Genomic DNA, 9,035 nt, shown 5'->3' on the forward strand with positions numbered 1-9,035 from the left:
TAGATTTAAACTTTAAAATGTGAATTACTTTAAAAATATAACACCGATTTCAATGAAACTTCTTCCATTAGCACCAAAGGTGAGTAAGGTGGGCCTAAAATTGTTGCGCAATCGTGTGCTGTTTTGGCTGTAGTTCAGGAACAAACAAACAAGAGTTTTAGTATATAGATTTTAAAAAGAACATCCAAAATATCCATTGTCTAGGCTGTGTGATGAATTGGTGTAGGTCTTTCAGACAAGATGGTGGATTAGAGTTCTGTTGGTTCAAGTGGCACTATTTGAAAATCGGAGATTTTGCCAATATCAATCCCAACTAAAAAACAGTCCACTTTTGGCTGTTTGCAATTCAAGGTGGATTCAAAGTGGTCAGCTTCTTTACCACAATATCATTTAACGCAACTCAAAAATTGAGCTTCTGTTTAATTTTGTGGTACATTCCTTTGCCTATAATAAGTATACAAATAATATTTGTATTGACACAAAGTGCTGGAGTAACTCAGCGGGACAGGCAGCATTTCTGGAGAAAAGGAATAGGTAACATTTCAGGTCGAGACTCTTCTTCAGACTGAGAGTCAGGGGAGAGGGAAATTACAGATATAGATCGACAGTCAGGGGAAAGTGGAATGAGAGATATAGGACTGAGAGTCAGGGGAAAGAGAAAAATGGACCAACTAATATTTGTATTGGTTAATTATTGTCACATGCACCACGAAAGTGCAAAACTTTCTTTGCATTCTATCCAGTCTAATCCTAAAATCATACTATAGACTAATATTATTTTTGTTCAAGGGTTGATGATATAGTGCGTGTGGAAAAAATTGCAAACATTGTGGTAAGAACAACGACAGCAGATCATTGTTGTATGACTGAGTTTTTAGGAGCAGCGGCCAATAACATTGATTTGATTGGCATCATCCACAGGGAAAGGGGAATGGATCAGAGTTATTTTCCCAGGTCGACTCAAACAGTTGGAAAAAATTATTTGCCGTATGTAGGTGTATTCCTTCTGAGTGAGAGCAGAAAGAGGGAAAACCGGTCACAAAGTGTAGTAAAAGCACTTGGAAGCTATAAATGATCTTGAAACAAGAAATCTGCAAATTTAAGGAGCACCCTTTCAGAAAACATTTGTGATTTTCATACTCGGGTAAGCAACATGCAATTCCTATTAATTGCAACATAAACCATAAAAGTCTGAAGCCACAAAATATTGCTCAAGTGCTCATTGCCCTCCCATCTCCCTTTAGTAAAGCACGACTTATCAGAGTGCTGTTGCCTCACGGTCAGTGGCACACTAAGTATCATTCCCTCAGCAACCGAGGGCCTGTTACCTATGACCCGGTCTTTTCTGGACCCAATATATTCATCCTGATTTCCCAATCTCCTCCAGACAGAATACTCTCAGAGACATCGGCACTTCTCCAATTTTGGCTACTTGCACATTCCCAATTTAAAACAACTCAAATATTAACAGCTGTGTCTTTTTCTGACTGGGCCCCTAGGTTTGAAACTGCCTATTTAAATCTCTACAGCTCTCTTCTGAAAGAGTCTTCATTTAGAGCTTTGATAGTCAACCTGTTAATTCCTTCCGATTCACTGTCAAACCTTGATCAAGAACACTTTAAATTCCTGTCTTACTATGTGAAAGGTGTAATATATACTGCCAAGTTAATATTCTCCTGCTCTACATACTGTTTAAATGTAAACTAATCTGTCTCATATACTCATGAAACTAAATAGACAAACAATGTTAATAGCCACATTATCAATAATGAAGCAGCTAGGTCATTTTACTCAAAGTACTGCAAAAAAATATATCCACTTCACTCCATGTCACAAAGTACATGCATACTGCGTGACAAAACTGTATGATTCCAATACAAAAGTACTATCCTCAACTTAGTTTAGTTTCGAGATGCAGTGCAGAAACCAGCTCGTCAGCCCACCGAGTCCACGACGACCAGCAATACATTACCACTATCCTACCTGCTAGGGACTATTCACTATTTTTATCGAGGCTAATTAACCTACAAACCTGTACATCTTTGGAGTGTTGGAGGTAATTGGAGCACCCGGAGAAAGGCCACGCAGGTCACAGGGAGAAGTACAAACTCCGTACAGACAGCACCCGTAGTCAGGATCAAACTCGGGTCTCTGGCGCTGTAAGGCAGCAACTTTACCGCTGAACAGCCCTTTGATATTTCGACTAAACAAGTTTGAAGGAACAGATATTCTTTCCAAAAAACTTCAACATAGTGAGACTAAGTGTGCCCTTATAAACAAAGTTTGGATAATCTCCAAAGTGCAGTTCATCAGTAGTTTGAGAAAATGAAGCAGCACAACAACCAATTTCACTATTTTTCTTGCTTAACAACTACGCCAATACTACTTGTGAGTCTGTATTCTACAATACAATGCATAATCAGTTCAGGGACCAAACTGATCAAAACTAGGCAATTAATCTTAGCTAGATTTTGATATATTTTCTTTATATTAGTAGATATGGGAAAATATATTCCGATAACAAAGGTAAGCAGAAAAGCTTGGTCTGAAAAAGGGTCTCGACCCGAAACGTCACACTTCTCTCCAGAGATGCTGCCTGACCTGCCGAGTTACGCCAGCATTTTGTGATACCTTAGAAAAGCTTGGTGGTCAGAATGTTTAATCATATGAACAGGTAGTCGGTAGATCAATTATTGCACCTTGTGATCATCCTGTCCTCACTGGCAGATTTATCACTAATCTGAATATTTTGCCCACCAACCCACGCTCAATATCACCACACTTCATCACCCATGTTGCCGATCTTCAACACATTCAGGACAAGTGTGACACAATACTACCAGATGAAAATCTTTGTATTCTATACAGGCAGAACTCTGAAGCACTCCCTCACTCCAAAAGGCCGAGAATGATGGGGAACCGGCTGAGAACGCATGGACTGAAGGGGGCCCCAGCAGTAGATAGGAAGGACAGTTCGGCAAAACGTGGCGACATGTGTACTGTCGTGGTTGTACCCAGGTACATGCGACAATAAAGTATCATTCATTTATATATATTTTGAAAGGGGGAGCGTTCCAAAAAGACGCACATTTTCCACACTCATCATGGGCGAGTGGGATGAGAGCAGCACAGTGGCACAACGGTAGAGTTGTTGCCTTGCAGCACCAGAGACTCGGGTTTGATTCTGACTACAGGTGCTGTCTGTATAGAGTTTGTATGTTCTCCATGTGACCGGCATGCGTTTTCTCTGGGTGTCCCGGTTTCCTCCCACACTCCAAAGTTAATTTGCTTAGTTGTCCCTCGTGTGTGTTGGATAGTGTTAGTGTGGGGGATTGCTGGTCGGCATGGACCCGTTTCTGCACCATATCGCTAAACTAGACTAAACCATCTTCCAAAACAATTTTTGAGAACAATGACCATTGTAGAATGACAAAAGGCCATGACAATCACTGAATGTAGTGCTCTGGGTAACACACAGTTTAAAGATTAGTTACAAATATTTTAATAAAAAAATAATGGGATTCCATAAAAGCAAAGCGTATTAGGATAAGCCACATTGGGAAAACAGAGACAAAAGGGGCTGCAGATGCCAGAATCTTGTGTAAAAAACAAGCTGCTGGAAGAATTCAGCAGATCTGGCAGTACCTGTGGAGCGAAATGGACAAGCAACTCATTCACTCCACAGACGTTGCCTGGCCAACTGAGTTCCTTCAGCAGCTTAATTTTAATATTGAGGAAAAAACCTTGCATGTGGGCCAAAATCAGGTTCACATATCAGGAATGGGTGTCAAAGTATTTAATCCTGTGGTGAACGATCTACTCACTTCCGAATGAAAAAGGGAAATGTTTCAAGCTTGCATTGAAACCCACATTTTGCAAAATCACTGTAACTAGATTTTACAAAATGACAAGTAAAATAACAGTCCGATAACAATGATTTATTAACTACGCGACAGTAAGTCATTGATACATTGCATCACACAGCAAATTAGGATCTACAACATATTGATGGCAATATGTGGAAGTGAGAATTTATGCAACAAATTTCAAAACCACAACATGTCAAAACGTGCTTCACTCTATTGCATTTTTAGATTAAATCAGTTTAGTTTAAAGTCACGTGTACCGAGGTGCAGTGAAAAGCTTTCAGCGGAAAGACTCTTCATTAATAAGGCAATACATGGGCCGTAAACACTGAACATTTAATATCTTCCTCAATGCTAGGTGATCACAATAAAGCACAATAACTCTCCTAGCTGTTGTACTCCAATAATAAATTAATAATTTTACATAATGTTTTGAAATATGGATTTTCCAAGATTTACATGCACCTTCCCTCAGTCCTGGGGATGGGTCCTGACTCGAAACATCACCGATCAATTCCTTCCACAGATGCTGTGGGAACGAACTACAGATGCTGGTTTATACCAAAGATCGACACAAAAAGCTGGAGTAACTCAGCAGGTCAGACAGCATCTCTGGAGAAAAGGAATAGGTGACATTTTGGGTTGCAGTGTGAAGGGTTCTGACCTGAAATGTTACCTATTCATTTTCTCTAGGGATGCTGCCTGACCCACAGAGTTACTCTAGTATTTTGTGTCTACCTTCCACAGATGCTGCTTGACCCATCTGGCACTTTGTGTTTTACACAATATTCTGGCATCTGCAGTTCCTTGTGTCTCCCTCAGTTTTCAATGTCTGCAGCCACTTTAAAACAATGCCATTTAATTCTTATTTCTTCATATTTGAAAAAAATCATTACACACTCAATTTAGTGTAAATGTCAACTGTCAATAGACAATAGGTGCAGGAGTAGGCCATTCAGCCCTTCGAGCCAGCACCGCCATTCAATGCGATCATGGCTGATCACTCTCAATCAATACCCCGTGCCTTCTCCCCATATCCCCTATCCTTAAGAGCTCTATCCAGCTCTCTCTAGAAAGCATCCAACGAACTGGCCTTCACTGCCTTCTGAGGCAGAGAATTCCACACCTTCACCACTCTGACTGAAAAAGTTCTTCCTCATCTCCGTTCTAAATGGCCTACCCCTTATTCTTAAACTGTGGCCCCTTGTTCTGGACTCCACCAACATTGGGAACATGTTTCCTGCCTCTAATGTGTCCAATCCCCTAATTATCTTATATGTTTCAATAAGATCCCCCCTCATCCTTCTAAATTCCAGTGTATACAAGCCTAATTGCTCCAGCCTTTCAACATACGACAGTCCCGCCATTCCGGGAATTAACCTAGTGAACCTAGGCTGCACGCCCTCAATAGCAAGAATATCCTTCCTCAAATTTGTTGACCAAAACTGCACACAGTACTCCAGGTGCGGTCTCACCAGGGCCCGGTACAACTGTAGAAGGACCTCTTTGCTCCTATACTCAACTCCTCTTGTTATGAAGGCCAACATTCCATTGGCTTTCTTCACTGCCTGCTGTACCTGCATGCTTCCTTTCAGTGACTGATGCACTAGGACACCCAGATCTCGTTGAACATCCCCTCTTCCTAACTTGACACCATTCAGATAATAATCTGCCTTTCTATTCTTACTTCCAAAGTGAATAACCTCACACTTATCTACATTAAACTGCATCTGCCATGTATCCGCCCACTCACACAACCTGTCCAAGTCACCCTGCAGCCTTATTGCATCTTCCTCACAATTCACACTACCTCCCAGCTTAGTATCATCTGCAAATTTGCTAATGGTACTTTTAATCACTTCATCTATGTCCCATCCATCAGTCTGATTGTCTGTGAGGTTAATGTCCTTTATACACGTTATTATTAGCATACCTCATTATATACACGATTAGCAAGTTTGCAGATGATACAAAAGTGGGTGGTATTGCAGATAGTGAAGATGGATGTCAGAAATTGCAACAGGATCTTAATCGGTTGGCCAGGTGGGCTGAGGAATGGTTGATGGAATTAAATATAGAAAAATGTGAGGTGTTGCATTTTGGAAAGTGTAACATGGGCAGGATTTACACAGTGAATGGTATGGCTCTGGGGATTGTTGTAGAGCAGAGGGATTTGGGAGTGCAGGTACATAATTCCTTGAAGGTGGCTTCAGGTAGATGAGGTGGCCAAAAAGGAATTTGGCACATCGGCCTTCATCAGTCAGAATATTGAGCATAGAAGTTGAGAGGTCATGTTGCAGTTGTATAAGACGTTGGTGAGGCCACATTTAGAGTATTGTGTTCTGGGCACCATGTTAAAGGAAAGATTTTGTCAAGCTGGAAAGGGTGCAGAGGAGATTTCTGAGCATGTTGCCAAGACTCGAGGGTCTGAGCTATAGGGAGAGGTTGAGCAGGCTGGGACTCTATTCCTTGGAGCACAGGAGGAGTGATCTTGTAGAGGTGTATAAAATCATGAGAAGAATAGATTGGGTAGATGCACTTGCCCAGAGTAGTTGAATCGAGGACCACAGGGTATTAGTTTAAGATGAAGGGGGGAAGATTTAATAGGAATCCGAGGGAAAACCTTTTCATACAAAGGGTGGTGATATGGAGCAAACACAGACAAGAAGTGCAACATGGGCAGGACCTACACAGTAAATGGTAGAGCTCTGGGGAGTGTTGTAGAGCACAGAGATCCAGGAGTGCAGGTGCATGGTTCCTTGAAGGTGAAATCGCCAGTAGGTGGTCAAAAATGCTTTTGTCACATTGGCCTTCATCAGTATTGAGTACAGAAGTTGGGAGGTCATGCTGTAGTTGCATAAGACGTTGGTGAAGTCATATTCAGAATATTCTGTTCAATTCTGGGCAGCATGTTGTAGGAAAGATGTTATTAAGCTGGAAAGGGTACAGATAAGATTTACGAGGATGTGGCCAGGACAAGGGGGTGTGAGCTACAGGGAGAGGTTGAGTATGCTGGGATTCTATTCCTTGGAGCACAGGAGGATGAGGGGCAATCTTATAGAAGTGTATAAAATCACAAGAGGAATAGATTAGGTAGATGCACAGAGTCTCTTGCCCAGAGTGCAGGAATTAAGAACCAGGGTTTAAGGTAAGGGGGGGGAAAGATTTTATAGGAATCTGAGGGGTAACTTTTTCACACCAAGGGTGGTGGGTGTATGGAATTGAGCTGCCAGAGGAGGTAGTTGAGGCAGGTATGTTCACAACATTTCAGAAACATTTAGACAGGATTAGGACAGGTTTAGAGGGCTATGGGCCAAACGCAGGCAGGTGGAGCTAATGTAGATGGGCATGTTGGTCGGTGTGGGCAAGTTGGACCGAAGGGCCCAGTTCCACGCTGTATGACTCGAGACAGTTTGGGAATCTTGAACCATTTGCAATCTTTTAAATGATGCCATGCAGGTGTATCGCGCCATGCCATAACATTAACGTGTAAAGGTCCTCGGAAACAGTGTAAGAAGGAACTACATATGCTGGTTTAAACCGAAATGATGCCAGGAACTGCCGGTGGAGTCCACGGTTCACCCGCCGCGCCACACATCACTGCTCCCTCGTAGAGTAGACACAAAATGCTGGAGTAACTCAGCGGGTCAGGCAGCATCTCTGGTTTCGGGTCGAGGTAGGGTCTCTCTGGATGCTGCCTGTCCCGCTGAGTTACTCCAGCATTTTGTGTCTACTCTAGGGAACAGTGATGGGAGGCGCGGCAGTTCCTGGCATCACCCGGCCGGGTGGGGATGGGGCCGGGTCCCTGGGACGGGTGGGAGCTCCCGCAGCCCGGGGGGGGAGGGGGATGGGGCCCGGTCCCCGGGGCGGGTGGGGATGTGTCCCCGGGACGGGTGGGGATGGGGCCGGGTCCCTGGGACGGGTGGGAGCTCCCGCAGCCCGGGTGGGGATGGGGCCGGGTCCCTGGGACGGGTGGGAGCTCCCGCAGCCCGGGTGGGGCCGGGTCTCCGGGGCGGGTGGGGCCGGGTCCCCGGGGCGGGTGGGGCCGGGTCCCCGGGGCGGGTGGGGCCGGGTCCCCGGGACGGATGGGGCCGGGTCCCCGGGACGGACGGGGCCAAGTCCCCAGGGCGGGTGGGGCCGGGTCCCCGGGACGGATGGGGCCGGGTCCCCGGGACGAATGGGGCCAGGTCCCCGGGACGGATGGGGCCGGGTCTCCGGGGCGGGTGGGGCCGGGTCTCCGGGGCGGGTGGGGCCGGGTCCCCGGGACGGATGGGGCCGGGTCCCCGGGACGGATGGGGCCAGGTCCCCGGGACGGATGGGGCCGGGTCCCCGGGGCGGGTGGGGATGGGGCCGGGTCCCCGGGGCGGGTGGGGATGGGGCCGGGTCCCCGGGGCGGGTGGGGATGGGGCCGGGTCCCCGGGGCGGGTGGGGATGGGGCCGGGTCCCCGGGGCGGGTGGGGATGGGGCCGGGTCCCCGGGGCGGGTGGGGATGGGGCCGGGTCCCCGGGGCGGGTGGGGATGGGGCCGGGTCCCCGGGGCGGGTGGGGCCGGGTCCCCGGGGCGGGTGGGGATGGGGCCGGGTCCCCGGGGCGGGTGGGGATGGGACCGGGTCCCCGGGGCGGGTGGGGCCGGGTCTCCGAGACGGGTGGGAGCCGGGTCCCCGGGGCGGATGGGAGCCCCCGGGGCGGAGGGGCGGAAAGCGGCCCGAGCAACGTGCCCGGGCCCGCTCCTGCGGGAGGCCGAAACCGCCACAACCCCGGTCGGTGGGACCAACAGCCCGGGGTGGGTTCATACCCGCAATGCCGGCGCACTGGACGTGGACCGTTCCGACGTCTCCCGGTGCCCGCTCCGGGCCGCTCCATCTTCTCCCCCTCGCTAACGATCCGCCTTTCAAATCGCCGCCATCTTGAGCGGCTCCGCGGGGGGGCGCACGGCGGACGATGCGCTGTGACGTCGAACGCGTGCTCCCGCCCGCCGCTGCATGAAGACGTCACACGCACGCCAACCCGCGAGCGCGCTCCCGACCACCGGTGACGTCGCGCGCTCCCGACCACCGGTGACGTCACGCGCCCCTGACCGCCGTTGCGCGGTGACGTCACGTACGCACACGCTCAACCGCGGGCAAAGATACTAGAGGAGCAATTATTCACAAAGTGCTGGAGTAACTCA

General features: G+C 47.8%; 1 protein-coding gene across 1 annotated transcript in view; it reads right to left on the bottom strand.

Moving 5' to 3' along the window:
- The window catches only part of usp44 (ubiquitin specific peptidase 44), a 51,705-nt gene extending 42,924 nt beyond the window's left edge, over nt 1-8,781 (bottom strand). Inside the window, exon 1 of the mRNA XM_078420211.1 lies at nt 8,661-8,781. The gene's annotated coding sequence lies outside the window, so the exon portion shown is untranslated. The remainder of the gene's footprint in view (nt 1-8,660) is intronic.
- Nucleotides 8,782-9,035: the final 254 nt, after the last annotated feature.

The sequence above is a fragment of the Rhinoraja longicauda genome, chromosome 23, assembly GCF_053455715.1.
Source record: "Rhinoraja longicauda isolate Sanriku21f chromosome 23, sRhiLon1.1, whole genome shotgun sequence".
NCBI classification, from domain to species: Eukaryota; Metazoa; Chordata; class Chondrichthyes; order Rajiformes; family Arhynchobatidae; genus Rhinoraja; species Rhinoraja longicauda.